Below are 20164 nucleotides of genomic sequence, written 5' to 3' on the forward strand. Positions count from 1 at the left end.
CGGGCCGTTCTGAACGGCCATTTTATACTAATTCCAACTTAAGGGGCGTGGTCCGATTTTATATGTTCTATTAGATTGAGGTCTCAGTACTTTTAAAACATTAATATGTTTCCACATTTTGAATTGTATTGCTCAAGCGATTTTGATATGAGAAGCAAAACGTGTATCAGTTTCAGTTTCAATTTCAGTGCCCCCGATAGGATAACACTTCCGATGTGGTTCACCACCCAAATTACTCAAATTAATTCACACCATTTAAATGATAAAGTATCTCGGGCGTTACATTGCACTGTGACTAATGAGCTTCCTAATAACACCAAAAAGAAAAATGGGGAATGAGGTTGTCGATCGGACAAAGGACCGTGGAATATTTGATTCGCTTCTATTCGTTGACGTAGTGCACGTCAACATCCATTGGTTACTGGTTCAAGCCTAGGCCCATGCACTTATTCCGAATTATGATATTCCATAGGCTTTTTGTTGTGATCATGTCTTAACAAAGAAAGCGAGTAGTCCGTCTCAGAACTGTGCTCAAGTGGGAAATAGTGTCCACTTTATATTTGATATTGATTTTAGCTTGTAGCCACAGATATTGGAACGCCTTGGATCTCAAAAGGTTCCTCTTGGTCCCGGCTCTTGGTACAAGGAAAATTTGCAATTTTGTGGCTAAAATAGCCAAATATGAGGTTAAAAGTGAGGCCGATAGTATTTTAGAAAGCAAATAAAAGAGTGTTGTAACATAAATTATGCCCAAAACACAGAAGGTCTTGCCGGGAGGTCTTGTGAATACTAGTATTAACAACTTGCAGTGATGCGGACAAGTTATGTCAGATGGAATATCATGTGAGGCATCGGAAGTAGAGAGTTTTTGGTATAACATGAGTACATATAGCCCGGGGCATATAGCATTCCCCAGAATTAAAAAACAGATTTCTGTCTCTTTAATTTAGAATAATATGATGTTAGCCGCATTTTTAAGCTGTTTTTTAAAAGTTACGGGAAGCCACGTAAATTTATATAGGTGTTTTACCCGGTACGTCCCGTTCCGGTATTCCATCTGAAAATTGCAACGTGCCTGCGTACCATCGGAGGGGGGAGGGAACACTCGATGCATAATGTGCTGTGACGCAGCAGCCATTAAGCAGTATGCAGACTTTTTATTATACGTAAAATATTTGATGCAACATATCTACGTTATTTAATCTATTCTAACCCATTCTATTTCCAGTAATGTTTAATCTACCAAAAAACGTTGACAACGTAAAGAAATCAGCAAGTTTAAAAAACCCACCTCGGCTCACTTTTTGAAACTTGGTCCCATTTTGAACACCAACAGCAAATCAGTGTTTTTATTTTATTTCAACAGAATACAGCGTTTCCAACAAGATTACAAGCCTACTTGTTATTCGTTTAATTCAATCATTAATCATGTTAATCATGATTATTATAAAACAAAACACAATAGGATATTGGCTTACCATGCAAGAACAAGATAATAACCTTTCAGGTCGTTCCAGAAAGCTTACAAATTAATATCGCATCTGCACATTAAAGATACCTAACACTTCTGGAAATGTTTTAAATTTATATAAATATGGTAAAGTTTAAATCAGTAACTTTTACAAATGGGACCAAGTTTCAAAAAGTGAGCTGAGGTGGGTTTTTTTAAACTTGCTGATTTCTTTACGTTGTCAACGTTTTTTGGTAGATTTCTTTTCTTTTTATGAATGTAGCCAAGCAGCTCCAAACTTGGAAAGTCATCAGGTTACGAAGTGCACCATAAAACGAATAAAACGAAAAATGGATGTTTGAAGTTGCTATTCTTGATTCATGACAATAAATAATTAAACAAAACTTTATCAGTCGTTTATTTTTAAAACTTGCTCGTCACGCGTGACTGTAATGTTCAGAGGCGTACACAATGATCAATAAACATTTTAATATACTTTAATTATTCAAGGCTACGTAAATATGTAAAGAAAATGTAAATATGAACAACACACACCCAATGCTGACAATGCCAGAGAGACACACATAGAGTAAATCCGATTTAGGCCTACTTCATGTCGGAACTGGTAAATGCGCATAATTATATTTAAGCCTATTCTACGGAAGCGTCTAAATGCCCCAGATAATCGTGTTTTAATGTTTTTGGTTCTTTGTAGCCCTGCGGGGCAATCTACTTGGCTATCCGAATTTCGCGGTTTGTGGTTCTTTGTAGCCCTTCGGCGCAACCTAGTTGAATATTCCTATTAAGCGGCGGTTGTCGGCGATCTTTCGTGGTTTGTGGTTTTCATCAAGCCCTGCACTCTATCGGGAGCTAATTTATAGTTTAAGCTTGTTGAATATCCATATTTCGTGGTTTGTGGTTCTTTGTAGCCCTGTGGGGCAATCTAGTTGCATATCCAAATTTCGCGGTTTGTGGCTCTTTATAGCCCTGCGGGGCAATCTAGTTGGTATCAATATTGAGCGGCAGTTGTTGTTGATCTTTCGCGGTTTGTGGTTCTTTATAATCGATAGGCCTGCGGGCGATCTAATTGGATATCCAAATTTCGCGGTTTGTGGCTCTTTGTAGCCCAGCGGGGTAATATAGTTGAATATCGTGGTTTGTGGTTTTAATTTCTCTCTATCGGGAGCTAATTTATAGTCTAAGCTTGTTGGATATCCGTATTTCGTGGTTTGTGATTCTTTATAATTAATAGGCCTGCGGGCAATCTAGTCTTTCGCGGTTTGTGGTTCTTTGTAATCTTTCGTGCTTTGTGGTTTTAATTTCCTCATCAAGTCCTGCTCTCTATCGGGAGCTAATTTGTAGTTTAAGCTTGTTGGATATCCATATTTCGTGGTTTGTGGTTCTTTGAAGCCCTGTGGGGCAATAGTTCCATATCCAAATGTCGCGGTTTGTGGTTCTTTATAGCCCTGCGGGGCAATCTACTTGGATATCAATATTGAGCGGCAGTTGTTGGCGATCTTTCGCGGTTTGTGGTCTTAATTTGTTGGATATCCATATTTCGCGGTTTGTGGTTCTTTATAATCAATAGGCCTGCGGGCAATCTGGTTGGATATCCAAATTTCGCGGTTTGTAGTTCTTTGTAGCCCTGCGGGGCTATCTAGTTGGATACCCCTATTAAGCGGCGGTTGTCGGCGATCTTTCGCGGTTTGTGATTTTAATTCCCTTATTAAGTCCTGCCCTGTATCGGGAGCTTAATTTGTAGTTTAAGCTTGTTGGATATCCATATTTCGTGGAGTGTGATTCTTTGTAGCCCTGCGAGGCAATGTAGTTGGATATCCAAATTTCAAGGTTTGTGGTTCTTTATAGCCCTGTGGGGAAATCTAGTTGGATATCAATATTCAGCGGCAGTTGTTGGCGATCTTTCGCGGTTTGTGATTTTAATTTATAATATTTATATCAAATATAATTTCAGTCCGAGCTGTGAACAGAGCCACTGATAAATGTGTTTTAAATGACGAAGATGCCATGCCATGATAGTCAGGCATGGTGATAGCATCTGGATGGTGAAAGTAGGCCCTAGGCCTAGGACAAAATGTGAATAAAAATCAAACATGTTTGTTTGATGAAAAAAATATAATATCACAATAGCAATGGATGTTCGAAATGGTGTTATTCTTGATTTACGACAATAAATTGATTAATAAAACATTCAAAAAAAGTGGTGGGAAGTTTCGAACTTGAGCAAAAATTCATGAATGGATTAGAAGTCCATGGCCTTAACCACTTCGCCACGGGGACGTCCAGTTATTACGCTGTGTGAAAGTGGAGTATTTATTAATATGAATATAATTATGCTGTGGTCCGGAAAGAATAAAAGAATTGTGAAAAACTTGATTTTTTGGCGAATGGGGTCCAGAATTTGTATGTAGGGTATCCAGGAAAATGCCTGGGTATATTTGAAAGTGAATCTGAAAAATTAGTGCGACAGTGACAGCCATGTATGGCTGTAGCAGTGACGAAAGATTGTGGATATCAGTATGATTAGCTATGATTTGCCACTAATTTTGGCTATGAAATACTGCGTGACATAAAGCAAGAATGTTTGTTTATTATCATACAATCGGATTGACTGTAAGATTGGTGTAACTTTTTGAAATAAAGAGTTGTTAAAATATGACACTTTGGACAGTAAATACGTTTTAGCATGGTTTTAGATATATTTTGTACCCAGCGAAAAATATCATAGAACAATAGCGTTTTGTTCCGTGTAAATATAGTCTCGCGGCGCATCTGTTTATTCTTCTTTATCAGTCGTTTTTTTAAAAACTTGCTGGTCATGCTACCGCGTGACTCTAATTAGATATATTTTGTACCCAGCGAAAAATATCATAGAACAATAGCGTTTTGTTCCGTGTAAATATAGTCTCGCGGCGCATCTGTTTATTCTTCTTTATCAGTCGTTTTTTTAAAAACTTGCTGGTCATGCTACCGCGTGACTCTAATGACGTAAAATCGATAATATATTTCTGCTAGATATTATATGTAAGATATTATCGATTTTCGTCATCAAACATTCGTTAGAACTTTTACTGGAAATAGAATGGGACTAGATTAAATAACGAAGATATGTTACATCAAATATTATACGTCTAATACTCGGAGTCTGCATACGACTTCATAGGCTTACGCGTGGACAAACTCAATTTTGACCCTTTGCCTTAAAACTGCTAGACTATCCCACAGTCTCGGTTCCATCTCTGGGTAAATAATTATTATTTTAATTATTTATTATTATTTATTATTAATTAGAGCTAAAACCACCTTCTCCTTCACTCCAAAGATTAAAACCAACACACCACTAAGCCCTAACTAATGGCAACAAAGTTATAGTGCTCCTAGAGCACTGTGCGTCGACGAAAACTCAATTAATCTACAAACCAACTTGTTTATTTTTTTATAATAGCTCTCCTAATCCGAGACTGTTCCGCTTTGATAGTAAACTGACTTCCAAATAATTATCAAGATATGTAACGTGACTGTGGCGTCAATTATGATAGCCCCGCCCCATTGTTAATTCAAATATGGTAGGCACATAACATCATAATGACCCAGTTCTATTGTCATTTTGCGCGCGCGTTGGTTATGATCAACAGACTATCAATGAAAACTCATTTCAAATATCGCCTTGCTTGCTGAGCTCTACATTGATTGGTCAGGCTGAGTAGCCGCTTACACAAGTCTTACAAAAACGGCAAGAGAGTGAGACCACGGACGTGATATATATAGAAAACTCGTCTGACCCAGGATGTAAAAGTGAATTCCCACAAAATGCTGGGAACTGGAAGTCAATTTGCCTACAGATTGGAAGGGTCCATGTATCGGGTTTATTTAATGTTATATAATCTACATTACCAGTCGTTCTCCATGGACCCGAGGGAGGGTCTATAAAACTGCCGCCACATTCGTAATTTGTTCGTTAAAAAAATTGTTCATTCATTTTTTCACCAAATACTTTTAGAAAGATGGTCATTAAGAATTTGCAACAACAATTTGAAACAGACTTTTCAATTTTAAGATATGAAACTTTGAAATTGGGTAAAGTTGTTTTTGGAGTACCTTGTAGAGACTGGAATCAGTTGATCTCTGTCGTTATCCTAAAGGCTAGAGCAATAATATTGTACTGTCCAAACAGGATTGCCAAGACGCAAGTATTTTTCAACATCCACCAATCGGGTCAAAGTACTTGTCAAATTCTTCTTCTCGATGCCAGGATTCCAAATATATATATTTCCTACATGTACTGTACCATACCCGGTTTTTATAAAATAGCAAATGCCCATTGACCACTGTATAAAAATACCAAAGAAGGTGTATTAGCTTTTATACATTGGTATATGCAGTGTTTTGAACCAAGGGGAAATCACTCAAGTAGGGTGAATGTAGATTGTAGAGCCTTTTTGAAGCATTATTTCTCTACCAGGCAAGCCTATGTACTTACATCTTCTCTGGTAATTACCGGTAAACTAAAATTCAATTCTCGTTTTAACTCCTTCACACACTGCCAAACTGGACGATGCAATGTATCTTTCATCTTTCATTTAATGTAGAAACAGCAACACAAAGTGTCAGGATTCAGTGTAAAACCAATATTTGTAGCTATTTGTAGGTTAAAACTTAGTAAGAGATCCAGGTAAATACAGCTTGCTCCAATTCACGAGTGGCCAATGCATCGATCTAAGTATCGATCTATCAAATATGCAAATGAGCCTAAATTAGGGGCGCACAACCAGAAATTGGCACCAACATAGATTAAGGCTTGTTTTGTTGTGACTTTAAGATAAAAACAGGGAAACCTCAAACTGTTTTGTAAATATAAGAAAGACAAAAATAAAGCATAAATTTTAAAACTTTTAAGACCTGTAGTCCAAACATGAAACACACATTACAGGAACACATTGAACTGTTTTGTAAATATAAGAAAGGTTGTGAGACGTGAAAAGTTCAATTGTATCAGGGTGAAATTTCATGATATAATGAATGATTGAACATAATTATTTTGAATGGCCGTGGTCTAACTTCACTTTCACATGTGACATGTCCACTACTATCATGACTATAGACGAATCCAACGAGCCAAGTCATGGTCAGGATTTGGTCGGCCATCTTTGGGTAGCCGCTAGCACCAACCTGGTGTTTTGAGCGCCCTATTGTGCAAATAAAAGCCGCCTAACACCTAGAGAAGATGCAAGGACGAGGAGGGTTAATAGAATAATACAATAGAGGTAATCCCGTCGCATCTATTTATACTTAGTCCTTTTATTCGCAAGTACATCCATTTGTAGCGTTTGATATGGTGTAGTTAATCCGATTATTATGTCACTTCAACAGCGAATAGACCATGTAGAAGCTGTGTGTTTTGCCGAAGGGAACCGTAGGGCCTATTGTGTTGTAAACTTTAATCATTCTTTTGTCTATACCTGTGTTTTCGCGGCAGATGTAAAACGGGTGATGGAATGCAGTTTAAAATTCCGCCAAGGCCGAATCATTTCACATTTTGGGTGCATTGTAGCCGACGGCTACCAAACTAAAGGCTGCTAGTCAGGTGTAGGAATGCGTGGATTTGGATTCGTCTATACTGGAAACCTACATTGGTTAGTAAAAACTATGAAGATAAATATTATGTGAATACTCATGCTCCATATACTGTAGTCCCCTATATCATTCTTTTGAACCAAATTAATTCAAGTAATGAAAAAATTTCAAGTCCTTCTATGAAATTAACGGTTTATTAACCTCTTGAGGGGCACAATAAAACATTTAGTTCAGAATAAAATCACAGCCTAGAGAAAACAACAAATACAATGAAGGCAATGTCCTTTGCTGTGTAGATATGCCTTTATGCATGAGTTTCTTTTGGATTTTATTGTTTTGAGGATTTATTTTAAATGAGCAAAGATGCCCGGGCAAAGATGCATGCACTTTACTTGCTTGTCTACACATGTTTGGATTAAGGATACATACTCTTGAATTCCATCCAACTTGTCCATGTTTTACATTTTTGCATATTTATTAAGTACATAAATGTATTCAATACTTCAGATATTCAATTTGCAAAATTTGTGCCTAAAAAGTGCTTTTAAAAATGATTGTAGTATATTAATTTTTACCCCACATAATATGTTGTTTACAGTTGCTAGGTGACTAAGGAGAGGGTAATTGGGATTGCCAGACCCAGCCATTAACAATTCTAAAACAGCTGAGCATAAAAATCCCTCTCATTCACAATATGTATTATCTCAAGGTAGAGAAAATCCATAAAAATCAATATATTCAGACAATGACATAACACCAGCCCTGTTTCAGCATTATTGAACACCATCCCACAATTCACCTGCTTTTGACACCTCTTGATCTAAATAGCAGTGTATTATAATACATGTTAGTTTTGTCACACATCAGCACACATGTATTGACTGCATTGATTTGTGGGAAGTGCTTTGACTTGAAAGATTAGGCTCTTCACCAACCTTCAAAAGAATTCATTACTGTACTGTTGTATGCATGGCTAGTTGTCAATAGTGTGACTTGTAAATGAGGGTTTTGTGTGGGTCAAATAATTGAGGTCAATTCTGGGCACCATTTTGAAAGCAATGTGCTTTTTATATGACTGGAGACATTTGAGATTTGGTCTATTTTACCTGTTCTTGAACCTGGATTTGGATATAATATAAAGGATATATACATTTTGCTTGGGATATAAATGGTGAGTACAATTGAGATGGTAAACTTAGAACTGATTTGACACATACTGGCAAAACAGGTACCTGAATCACAAAAATGATTGAAACGGAAGCTTTTGAAAAAGTGTGTGATTTGGCAGAATGGTGGCAAGAAATGTTACTATTTTTCATCACTGCTGTAGTTTGGACATACAAACTTTGTACCTATGGCTTAAGTAGGATTCAGTGATATATTGCAGCTAGTTTAAAATAAAAAATATGGGTCAAGAAAGAAAATAGAAGAACTTTAATGAATAAGCTTATGACCAAATGTGGAGCACTGAAAATTTATGTTTTCTAGAACTTGTAAATTATATTTCGGAGGTTCGTATACCAAAGTTTGATAGCAAGAATGTAATTGTGGAATGTTTGACACATGCCTACAATTTGGTAGAGAAATCGGTGTGAAGTATGGTATTATATCAACGGTCCAAAAATAAAATAGCGAGTGGTGAGAGCAAGGACCCAAGTCTTAGGCTTCCAGTGAAAATCTGATTAAGGTTATAAAAATAACAATGGGAAAATAATAATATATAAGCATTTACCTTTAAGATGAGGTATAGCTTTTATTTTTCCGATGATTATTTCTGGGCCAAATTTGACACTTAATGTGGCAAATTCATCCCATTTTTTTGCTCAAAACCTCAAAAGAGGCAGTAACCTTAACAGTATGTTGTGTAAATAATTTAAATTATATTGAAACTAAAAGTTCAAAATAACAGACTTATTTTAAAGGAGCAAAGATTGAATTTCTAAAATATTGAGTATCTGTGTGTTGAGGAATTATCAAGAGAAGCAAAATGTTCTAGTCAGTATGTACTTACCTCAACGCTTCTGACAATAGTATTACTTTTTAACAGTGATGTGTTTCTCATCACACAGCCAACTTGACACTAGTCTACTGTAGTAGACCAGTTTAATTTATCATTCCCTAAATTAATCTCTCTGACCTGACCATGGAAAACTCATCATTCCTGTTCTGATTTAACAGCTCAGATATCTACTGTAGTAGACCAGTTTAATTTATCATTCCCTAAATTAATCTCTCTGACCTGACCATGGAAAACTCATCATTCCTGTTCTGATTTAACAGCTCAGATATCCATGAGAAAACTATCTTTCAGGGCAGTCACTGGAGATGTGATGTGTTTCATGCATGGAAACGTATGAATTGTTTATCAAAAAAAAAGGAATGCAGCGCAGTCTAACTTGACACATAACATCCACTCCAGCGATAATCGTTTGGAGCACACAGGAGGGAGCATACAGAACTGTCAGACCACCTGTGAATAATGTTATGTTTTTCAAGACATAGCATCATTTTTATATAGTGATAATGAGTGGGTACAAGCACAGATATTGTTCCAATATCTGTGGTACAAGTCATATTGTTTGAAACCTCTGGTTTGAAACCAAATATATATCACACGCGTTGGGACACATATTTGGAATCCTTGCATCGAGAGGAAGCATTTGACAAGTATTTTGACCCGATTGGTGGATGTTGAAAAATACTTCCGTCTTGACAATCCTATTCAGTACGACGGCAACTTCGTGACCTCTTTTGTTCGATAGAAAATTTTTACGGGTTGGTGAACACGGGTTACGTAACTAAATGTTGAAAATTTGGCCGGCAAACATGTTTTAGCGAAATAGCTCCAGAAATGGGAAACAAGGGTCGTTTTTTGCTTAAATTGTGCACCATGATCACGGATAAGATACCAAACATTTGTGCAAAGAACAAAAAACGAGTAAAAGTTGAATAATTTTGAAAATAAAGAAGCTTGAACATGTCCAAAGTGGCCGGGAAAATGAGAAAAATTGCATGTCACGATCACCAAAATGGTTATATCTACAACTATGAGCAAACGCCGGTCTTATGCTTTTCTGTAATGATAGATATTAACTAACTTGAGCTTGTATTAAATTTTCAGCGAAAATGATTGGTGGAACAATCGAGTCGTAGGTTGGATTCGTTGGAAAGTTACTCTCAAAACGGCTCGTGTCTCAATCGTGCGTGTCCCGTTAGTGACAAGTGTCACTAGCAAAATAGCAGCCGGCCTTGTCATTATATCGAATAATAATCGTCAGAATCGTCCAGTTGACTCCTGTGATATTTCTTTATTCAAGTAAAATACTGCATTGACTTAAAAAATATTGAAGCCAATATAAAAAGTAATATCACCTCATTTGACTGAACTTAAAAGCAGTTTTAAAAGTATTATTGTTGATCGAGTCCCTGAATGAGAAATAAGATTGCAAAAGATACGAGTATGTTCAAGCAGGTTGTGATGGTCTAGTGGTTGACGCCGTGGTTTGAAGTGCGAGAGGTTGAAGGTTCGAATCCTACAGCATTTCGATTTTTTTTCTCACTTGTTCAGTTAGGCCTATGGTGTAGGCCCGACAGTATTTTGATCAATTAAAAATATTTCTATGCAACACGTTTGCAATGTTTTACATATTAAAAAATAAGATAGCGTCAGCCATAATTTACGAATTTCAAACCTGATATTTTGGAATAATATTTTTAATATTTTTACACCGTTCTTACACCATACCCAGACATACACATAATTGGAATCAGCGTTTCGTTGTCTAGAGTAACTTTAATTATCTTCAATAGAACACCACAAGCGGTCAAGATAAAAAAAATGATTTCTTTCATTTAACCTCATTATTTCTGCTTCAAATGATCAGAAACCCCCCGGGAGAAACCCTTCGTGAAAGTTGTTTACTAATATCATAAATATTTTCAACAAAAAAAGAAAACCCGCTATGGTAGGGTTCGAACTTCCAACCTCACCCACTTCAGGCACCGACTTAGCCACTAGACCATCACAACCTGCTAACTTATTCTCGTACCTTTTGCAATGTTATTTCTAATTCAGTGTCTTGTTCAACAATAATCGTTTAGGCCTATAAACTGTTTGTAAGTTCAGTCAAATGGCTTGAAATTACGTTTTATATTGACTTCGATATTTTGTATGACAGGGCAGTAGGCCTATTTTGTATGAATAAATAAATATCACTGTAGTCAACTGGACGATCCTGACAATTATTAATCGATTATATGGACAAGGCCGGCTGTTAATTTTGCTGCTGACACTGGTCACTTATGGTCACGCACGATTGCGAGGGGAAGCCGTTTTGAAAGCAACTTTCCAACCTACGACTCGATTGTTCCACCAATCATTTTCGCTGAAAATTGAATACAAGCTCAAGTTAGCTAATATCTATCATTACAGAAAAGCATACGACCGGCGTTGGCGCATAGTTGCAGATATAACCATTTTGGTGATCGTGACATGCATTTTTTCTCATTTTTAGGCTACTTCGCGCACAATAAACATTCATTTTCTCCACAATAATTGGACTTTTACACGTTACTGTTTGCCTTATACTCATGTTTCATATCTTATCTATGGGCTCAATATGGAAATGAAGGGAGAAACCACTCGTGTATTCCATTTTTTTGATGTTTTCTGAAAAAGTGTATTTGCCACCTGATTTACAACATTACGTTACGTAACAGGAAAGGTCACGCCGGTAAAAATTACCGGAAGTGAGCTAAGTTGCTGTCGTACTGATTTGGACAGTACAATATTATTTGCTCTAGTCTTTCGGGTAACGAGACACACCGACATCGTCTGGCTGATAATTACTTTGTCAGCAGAGATACTAAAATAAATACTCGGGATCGATACACGTGAATTTGCTATGCACGAGTTTGATATGAGAAGAAAATCTTTGGATACCGGGATAGAAAATGATGAATATCTCCCGTAAATGATTTCGTATAAAGAAACCAGATGTGGTTCCTTGCACTTGAATATATATTTTGAACAGATATGATAGTCGTTAGCTTGCGTCTTGAGAGAGTAGCTTGCGTCTTGAGTCAAAAACTGACTATAATTCTGATTTATATGTGCCGAATTATATAGCGCAGTGTATAGGCCAATCGTGAAGGTAGTATGACCTATGGTGTCAATGCTTGACTCACACACTAGCAAGGTCAGTCACCGAACTAATCGGGGCTATTGTCAGTAGCCTTAGTCAGATGTCCTTCGGCCCATTATGCAACTCAAAACTATTAAACAGGTCGATACAAAATGGCCATGCGTGGCGGTGGATTCAACCTACCATGGCGATTTCTGCCATGAAGATATCGGGGCGATGACACTGTGCGAGAGAGATCAACTGATTCCAGAGCATTGAGGGCTATCCCAGGTTAATAAAGAATAAATAGATAAGTGAATATCTTGTACTAACACGCAGTTCAGTTCAGTTCAGAGCGGGGTAGGGGAGTAAAGGTAACTTTCAATTAGGGGCGGTTTCAATTTGACGAAAATTTTCAAATATGGGCTAAAAATACTAAAAATTACCTAAAAATTATCAGGGCGACCTGCATACCACAGGATCTCTTCGTGCCCCCTCATCAGTGTTATGCAAAGACTCGAGTATTTCCTGATGTTTTGATATTATTATAATATTCTTGATGGTCGTGGCTGTTAGCAGATATTAGACTAGAGCTGCTGTGGCTCAAGAGCCACGAATATAGGTGGTGGCTTCTGATTTTGAGGACCTCTGCTCTGCATGACATTTGACCCCAACCATTAAAAACAATGTTTTACCCTCAATTATGTGTTTGTCCCCATCTATTATGGTTTTAAGCCCAAATGGGGATATTTTAACATTTGACCCATAAATGACCTTCAACCTCAGATGACCTCGATTCCATTTTTTATGTTCCCCTCATATTGAGGAATATCTTCACAAAGTTTAAGCCCATTTAGGCAAGCTTCAACACTTGACCTTGGCATGACCTTCGACCTCGATTGACCTCAGATTGGTTTTTTCATGTTCACTTCATATCTCGGATGATTTTCACCAAATTTAAGATGACCTCGGATTAATTTATGTATTATCATGAATGCATCTAATCTAGCAAAGCGATTTTGGTAGTTTTAGTCCCGGGGTTGTAGTGTTGTTTGGTTACATTTGGTTACACAATGTCGAGCCAAACAAATGAGGTAACGCGAAGAAAATAGTTATTTCATTCCAGCGCCTACAATGCGTGTATCAGCTCGCCGATCGTATTATTATCATGGTGATTGGCGGAGCTTCACGCAGCTGGGATGTACAAACAAGATGAATAGCTGTATGCACACAGTTTATACGTGAAGATGTAAAACTAATAGCGATACGTCACTGATTCAACGAGTTAATAATACTGTATGCACGCGATGTGTGTTTAGCCATCACTCGATCGGTGAACTCGGAATAAAACCGGAGATCTCCGGATTTAATATAAAAACTTAAATTTTACCGTAATTAAACCACTTCAGGCTTAGTCTTTCACGTGATATTTTAGTACACCACTGGGCATTAAAATCATGCAAAAAGTAGAGAAATTTGAGGGAAAAAATGAGGGCTTCGCTCTGGAGCAAATCACACATTGTGGCTTTAAGCTTGGGTCGGTGCTTGATCATGTCCCCAAGTTTGGTCGAATTACTAATAGCATCTTAAAAGTGGGTTTGACGAAAGAACTGGAAGAAGATTCGAGGGCTTCCCAATAGGTAGGTGCATTAATGAGTGTAAGGTACCGAGAAATTTATATTCGCCTCCCGGGATTCGCCTCACTTCCTGCACCTCAGGCACATTTTTGACATTTATTTGACTTATCATTAATACGATAGGTATTTTTAAGTGGTTCATGAATGATAGAAGGCAAGACAGTATTGCAACTTTTTGTGTCATCGTGTCAAGGAGCTTGCTGTGTTTGTTGCTCCAAAGGATGCACCATTTGGTAGTTTCAGTCTCAGTTTATTTTTCATCCAAAAAAAATATATATATTATATAAAATAGTGAGGAGCATTTTAAAATATGACAAAGTATGATGATCAGTGAATGAGGATTGCAATAAACGCATAGCGTGATGTTGTGACACACTTTACATATTGTTTAAATATAATGCAATAATACTATATCAATTAAAATAAAGACATTATGTGTAATTTAATACATTGAGGGGAAAAACCTTGTATTAAGGTTACACGAAGAAACGTATAAAAAACGTATAAAAGACGTATAAAGCTGTTCTCTAAAACAGAGTTTTCTCAGTAATTAAATATCGCAGCAAGTGAAATGTTGATGCATTGCATGTAGCTTAACATTTTTCTTGTGTGTTTATACAAATTTTTAGAATAAATTTGAAAATCCTTCGTTTAAAGCCGTTTTACGCACCATGTTCACAAGATCAAAAACGCGTTCCATGACGTTTTTTTCAAATGTGCGCTCCGTATAAAATCACGCCGAGTGATTGTTTTCTTTGTTTTTGTATTGTACTACAAATCGATTAAAGAAATAATGTTGCCATGGGGAAGAACCAAATACAGTACCGATTAAATTTTAAAAGCCCGTTTTTGGGGAACATTTTCGAGAATCTTGCCTGGGCAAAAACTGTTTTGTGAAATTATCGATATCTTGATTACGGGACGTTAATTTAGACATCTGAATACCTACATTATTTCTCAACATTCTGCCAATTGCTATCCCATTTGATTTTCACTGCAAATTGAAGCTAGCATTGCAAAAAACGAGGTTTTTCCTCCATCAGTTCGTTCACAATTTCAGCGCCGACATGCGTGTTTATTCTAAGAGCCAAGTGCGGACGCGATTGTAATCTCGTATTGCATGATCAAATTATAGTCATATTACCGCTTCGAGAACAGGCAATTGCGTAAGCTGATGTATGGCCGAGTGGTTAGAGCGGTGGACTGCGAATCTGTTGTGAACTATTTTTGTGGGTTCGAGTCCCCGTGTGGCTGAATTTTCTTTTTTTCTTCTCTTTTCTCATTTTTAATTCCTTTCTTTCGTCTTTTCTTTCTCCTTTTATTTTTTCATTTCTTTTTTTTTTTCTTTCTTTCTTTCTTTCTTTCTTTCTTTCTTTCTTTCTTTCTTTCTTTCTTTCTTTCTTTCTTTCTTTCTTTCTTTCTTTCTTTCTTTCTTTCTTTCTTTCTTTCTTTCTTTCTTTTCGTTATTTTCTTTCTCTCTCTCTCTCTCTCTTTGTTCTTTCTCTTTTTCACTATTTCTTTATTCTTTCTTGCTCTTTTCTTTTTAGTTTTATTTGATTGATTCGCTGACTGCAGTGAATCGTGATTTTTCACTTTAATTCAGAAATTTGTAGACCTGCCAAGTCTACAGGTCTTGTTGAATATTCTTCCCAAATTCGATTCGCAAATAATTGCCTTTTGATATTGTTGTTGATGTTATTGTTGTATCCTATATTACATTGTAATCGGGGGAATAGCAGCATTGATTTATTTCATCAAAGATATCAAGGCTATAAATTCAAAATCAACACATTTTCCAGGGCGTAGCTTGACAAAAGTGCCCCCAATCAATTTTAAAATTTATAAAATCCTTATGAAAATTGCCGAAAACGGCTTGTGCCCCACCCCCACCCCCGGCATCCGACCCGGCATGCCGCCCCTCATGACACCCCCCCCGACTCACGAGCTCCGGGCACGAGCTAAGCCAAGTTTCATGTCTTGACCGTGGATCGATATTCTATTGTAAGTAGGCCTACGTCCCGGTACGCTTGTTCATTTTCTGCATGGCTGTTTCTGTTATGAACTTACGCCCCTCTGAAATCAAGCACATGAAAAACTCTCGGCTAACCTTAAGTAGAAATTCATTACGATTGGGTTTTGAAAAGAACCTTCTGTTAAATCATGCACGACTCAATTACAAATCTCTAAATCCCTTTCTTCTTATCTATTGATATTTTGAATAGTGTTTATGATACTAAATGAACAATCAGCTTGGGCAGTTCGCACTAGGCCCTACATCTCATAGGACAATAAAGATAGCGCCCTGATCGATTCTTCCTGCATATCAATATGCTTCATTTACATTACATTACAGATATCGGACACTAATCCCAACCATAACAAACCATGTAAACAATGATCACCTATATTACAGGTGATATTACAGGTCTATATTACAGGATTAGATTAGTAAACTATTTGCAAGTATTATTTTGATTGAGCAGGAAAGATGTGATACTATTTTTTTATAGTAGTCTAGTTGCCGGCGTCAGGTATACATAGAATGGGGTGTTTTTTTATGATGATGACATGGACGTACTGATCATTATGTATGATGCAAACTCATAGGTGTTGTGCGTTTGGCAATTTGGAAGGGGTGGGGGTTCAAAATGACCCCATAGGATTATAAAATCAACATTTCAAACTGCTCAAATACCTCTTTCAAATAATAATATCAAATTATTTACATAAATAAACAAAAATAAATAAATAAATTAATTAATTAAAATTAAAATAAATAAATAAATAAACGAAAAAAAAAAGAATTTTAGCGTAGCATTAAAATCATAAATATAACCATTGCTGGCAGGAGGACTCGAACCAACGATATTGATATCAGCAGTCTGATGCTCTACCATTGAGCTATGACAGCATCTAGTGATGAGGGTCGAGTTTTTAGGTTATACAGTGTTTGTCTGTGATAATGCCGCCTCGTGAAAGAAATAAATATAAAATCTCAATTTTTAATTTAAACTTATTTGATAATTTTCTAACCTATATTTTCTTTAGAGCAGGGACAAATATTTCCCCTTTTATCCAATTTGACCGCTATATAAGAATCTACTTCTTTTATTACTGATTTAATTCCGCGATTTGTTCCATTATGTCACACATCTCACAACAGATATTTAGTTGGCTTAGTGGTCTTGCACAGTGCTGTTTAACCGGGAGGTACCGAGATCGATTCCCACCTCTGCCTGCAATTTTTTTTTAAGACTGGGAAATAATAACCTGACATTCGCCGCTGACATTCGTACTGCAGAAGCGGAGTTATAACTTGTTAAACTTTGCTCCTTCCGTAAAAGGGTACATTATTTTGGCACTACATTATTTTTTTTTTTCACATTGCTGGTATTAAATATCAAATGGTCATAATTGGCGGTCACTTCAAATCATCCCCAACTGAACGAGGTTCAGGAATGTCCTCTCATTGTTAATTGTTGGTTAACCCACCACTTGAGAATAAAGGACTATGAATAGGTGCAACAGGATTACCTACAGGATTATCTCAAGGATATAATTCTGTTCTCCCTCCTTTTCTTACATCTTCACTGATATGTGCTAGTGTCATTGGTTATTGTTAAAAGGCAATAAGGTGTGTAATTGCAATATTTCCTTTGAATAGGAAAGTCTCTCTACATCGAGTTATGTATGCTGGTGGTTCGCAATACTGTTATTTAAGAGAAGGTATCTTCCAAATCCAAATCGAAATGTACAAGAGTTATAAATGCGAGATTCAACGAAAGTATAATACAGGTGCGTACAATACTAAAAAAATTGAATTAAATTCGGATGAAGATGAACTTATTGTTACCACCATCTACTTCACATCAAATGGCAAAATTTTCCAACAAAAAAAGGTATAAGGCAATGGGCACGTGTAAAATTGAAACTTGGCCCGGTAAACACACAATTTCACCTTCATTTTGGGCAAAAATAGTGCAAAATTGAGCATTGACCTGGTCAGCACAAAATTTCACCAATTTGAGGACGTTAGTAGGGGATTTCTAACAAGTGTTTGGTAAATTCATTAATTTCTAAAAAAAGTAAAAATCGCATATCGCAGTTTATAGGTCTGACACCAATTCCAACATTTGTTGTGGTATCCCAAGTTCATAATCATTTAGGCTTACGCTCTTTTTTACAGATCACCCGGAATTGCATATTTAGGTTCCGGCGATTGTTGATATATTTTTGAAAATCATTTTTGCGTGGAATGTAGATTCCAGGCTATTGTGGATCCTTCTGATTTATAAGCTCTTTTTTCTGACAATTTGCAACGTCTTTTACACACCACAAGGGTCACCTGCGTAAATCCCGATATTTTTAACAGTATACGTTTTTCAACTAAACAACTAGCCACATTAGGACCCTAAAACTGTAGATAACATCAGAACGACTGTTTGATTGGTGAATTTTAAACGTGAAAAGTATCGGCATAACCCATATAAATATCGCAGGATGTCGTTGTTCAAACTTGGCACATATGTTATTTGGGTTAATAGAATCAAAATAAGCCCTTGGTCCACTTCAATTTTTTCCTTAAATCCAAGATGGCGCCCAAAATCACCAAATGTACATAAAATCATTATAAAATCATGTTTTGGCATCTTTATGAGGAGCAAATGCTTCAATTTTCGCCTAAAATGTATCAAAATGTAATACACAAACTTATTAATTTCAGTCAATGTCTCATTACTTGACCTTGAAATATTCAAAATGGCTGCCATTTGCACTGTACAGGTTAAAAGACATTAAAAAACATGTTTTGTCATCTTTATATGTTGCAAATGGAACCATTTTTGCCTAAAATGTATAAGAAAAATCTACGAACACTTGGCCCTGAAATATTCAAAATGGTTGCCATTTGCACTATGTTCACCTAAATTGTAGAAGCAAAATATACAATCTGATTAATGTCAGTCAATGTCTTGTCACTTGACCTTGAAATATTCCAAATGGTAAAAATCATTAAAACCACCCATAGTGGGTAGGAGAACATGAAAACTAATATGAGATACTGTATTAGGATCACATATTAAGTATCATGTGAGAGTATACTCTTGTACTCCAGAAGACAGGATCACATATTAAATATTTGACACCATAGAATATAAAAACTAGTAATTTGATAAGTTAAAATAAGATTTTTAACGGAATAAATCTAAATAATATGATTATGCAGTTTATTCCGTTAAATATTCTCCTACCCACTATGGGTGTTAAAACACATTAAGGCATCAGTAAACCTTAAATGTATAAGCAAAATATACAAACTGATTAATTTCAGCCAAAGTCTCATCACTTGACCTTGAAATATTCAAAATGGCTGCCATACCATGCAGGCTGTCTTCATAGTCTGGAATGGCTGTCATTTTGAATCACTTCAAGGTCACTCCTATTGTTATTTTTCCATACAAAAGTCCAACCATGCCATTTATTAATGAAGACAAATGGAAGTCATTCTGAATATTTCTAGGTCAGGTGATGAGGCATTGACTGAAATTAAACAATTTGTATATTTTGTTTTTACAAATGGTGGCATTTGCTTCGCATAAAAATCTCAAAACGTGTTTTTGTAACGATTGTTAATCTGTAGAGTACAAATGGAAGCAATTTTGAATATTTCAAGGTCAAGTAATACGACATTGACTGAAATTAATCAGTTTGTATATTTTGTATACATTTTAGGTGAACATGGTGCCCTTTGCGTCATATAAAGATGTCAAAACGTGTTTTTTAATGAGTTTTAACCTGTACAGTGCTAATGGAAGCCATTTGGAATATTTCAAGGTCAAGTGATGAAACATTGACTGACATTAATCAGATTGTATATTTTGCTTATAAAATTTAGGCGAACATATGGTGCCATTTACGTTGCATAAAGATGTCAAAACATGCTTTGAAATGATTTTTAACCTGTACAGTGATGAGATATTGACTGAATAATCAGTTTGCATATTTTGCTTAAACATTTCAGGCGCAAATGGTACCATTTGCGTTATATAGAGGTGTCAAAACATGAATAATGAGTTTTAACCTGTACAGTGCAAATGGAAGCCATATGAACATCGCATGTATACGTGTTCGACTAATATTTCTATCGTAATAATAAAACGACGGTTCCTGCGTTTTATTCAAAATCTCAGATTTTAACAAAACTACATCACCTAAAGTCTTGATTTTTGCAGAGTATCTTTGTTTACTAAAGCACATTACAATCGTGTAAAAACCTGAATTAAATTTTTTTTGAGGGCGTTCTCCTCAGCAAATGTTATAATATGGCTTTAATATGATGTGATTCTGCAAGTTGGGTAATTAAT

This window comes from Amphiura filiformis, chromosome 3 (assembly GCF_039555335.1).
Source record: "Amphiura filiformis chromosome 3, Afil_fr2py, whole genome shotgun sequence".
NCBI lineage: Eukaryota > Metazoa > Echinodermata > Ophiuroidea > Amphilepidida > Amphiuridae > Amphiura > Amphiura filiformis.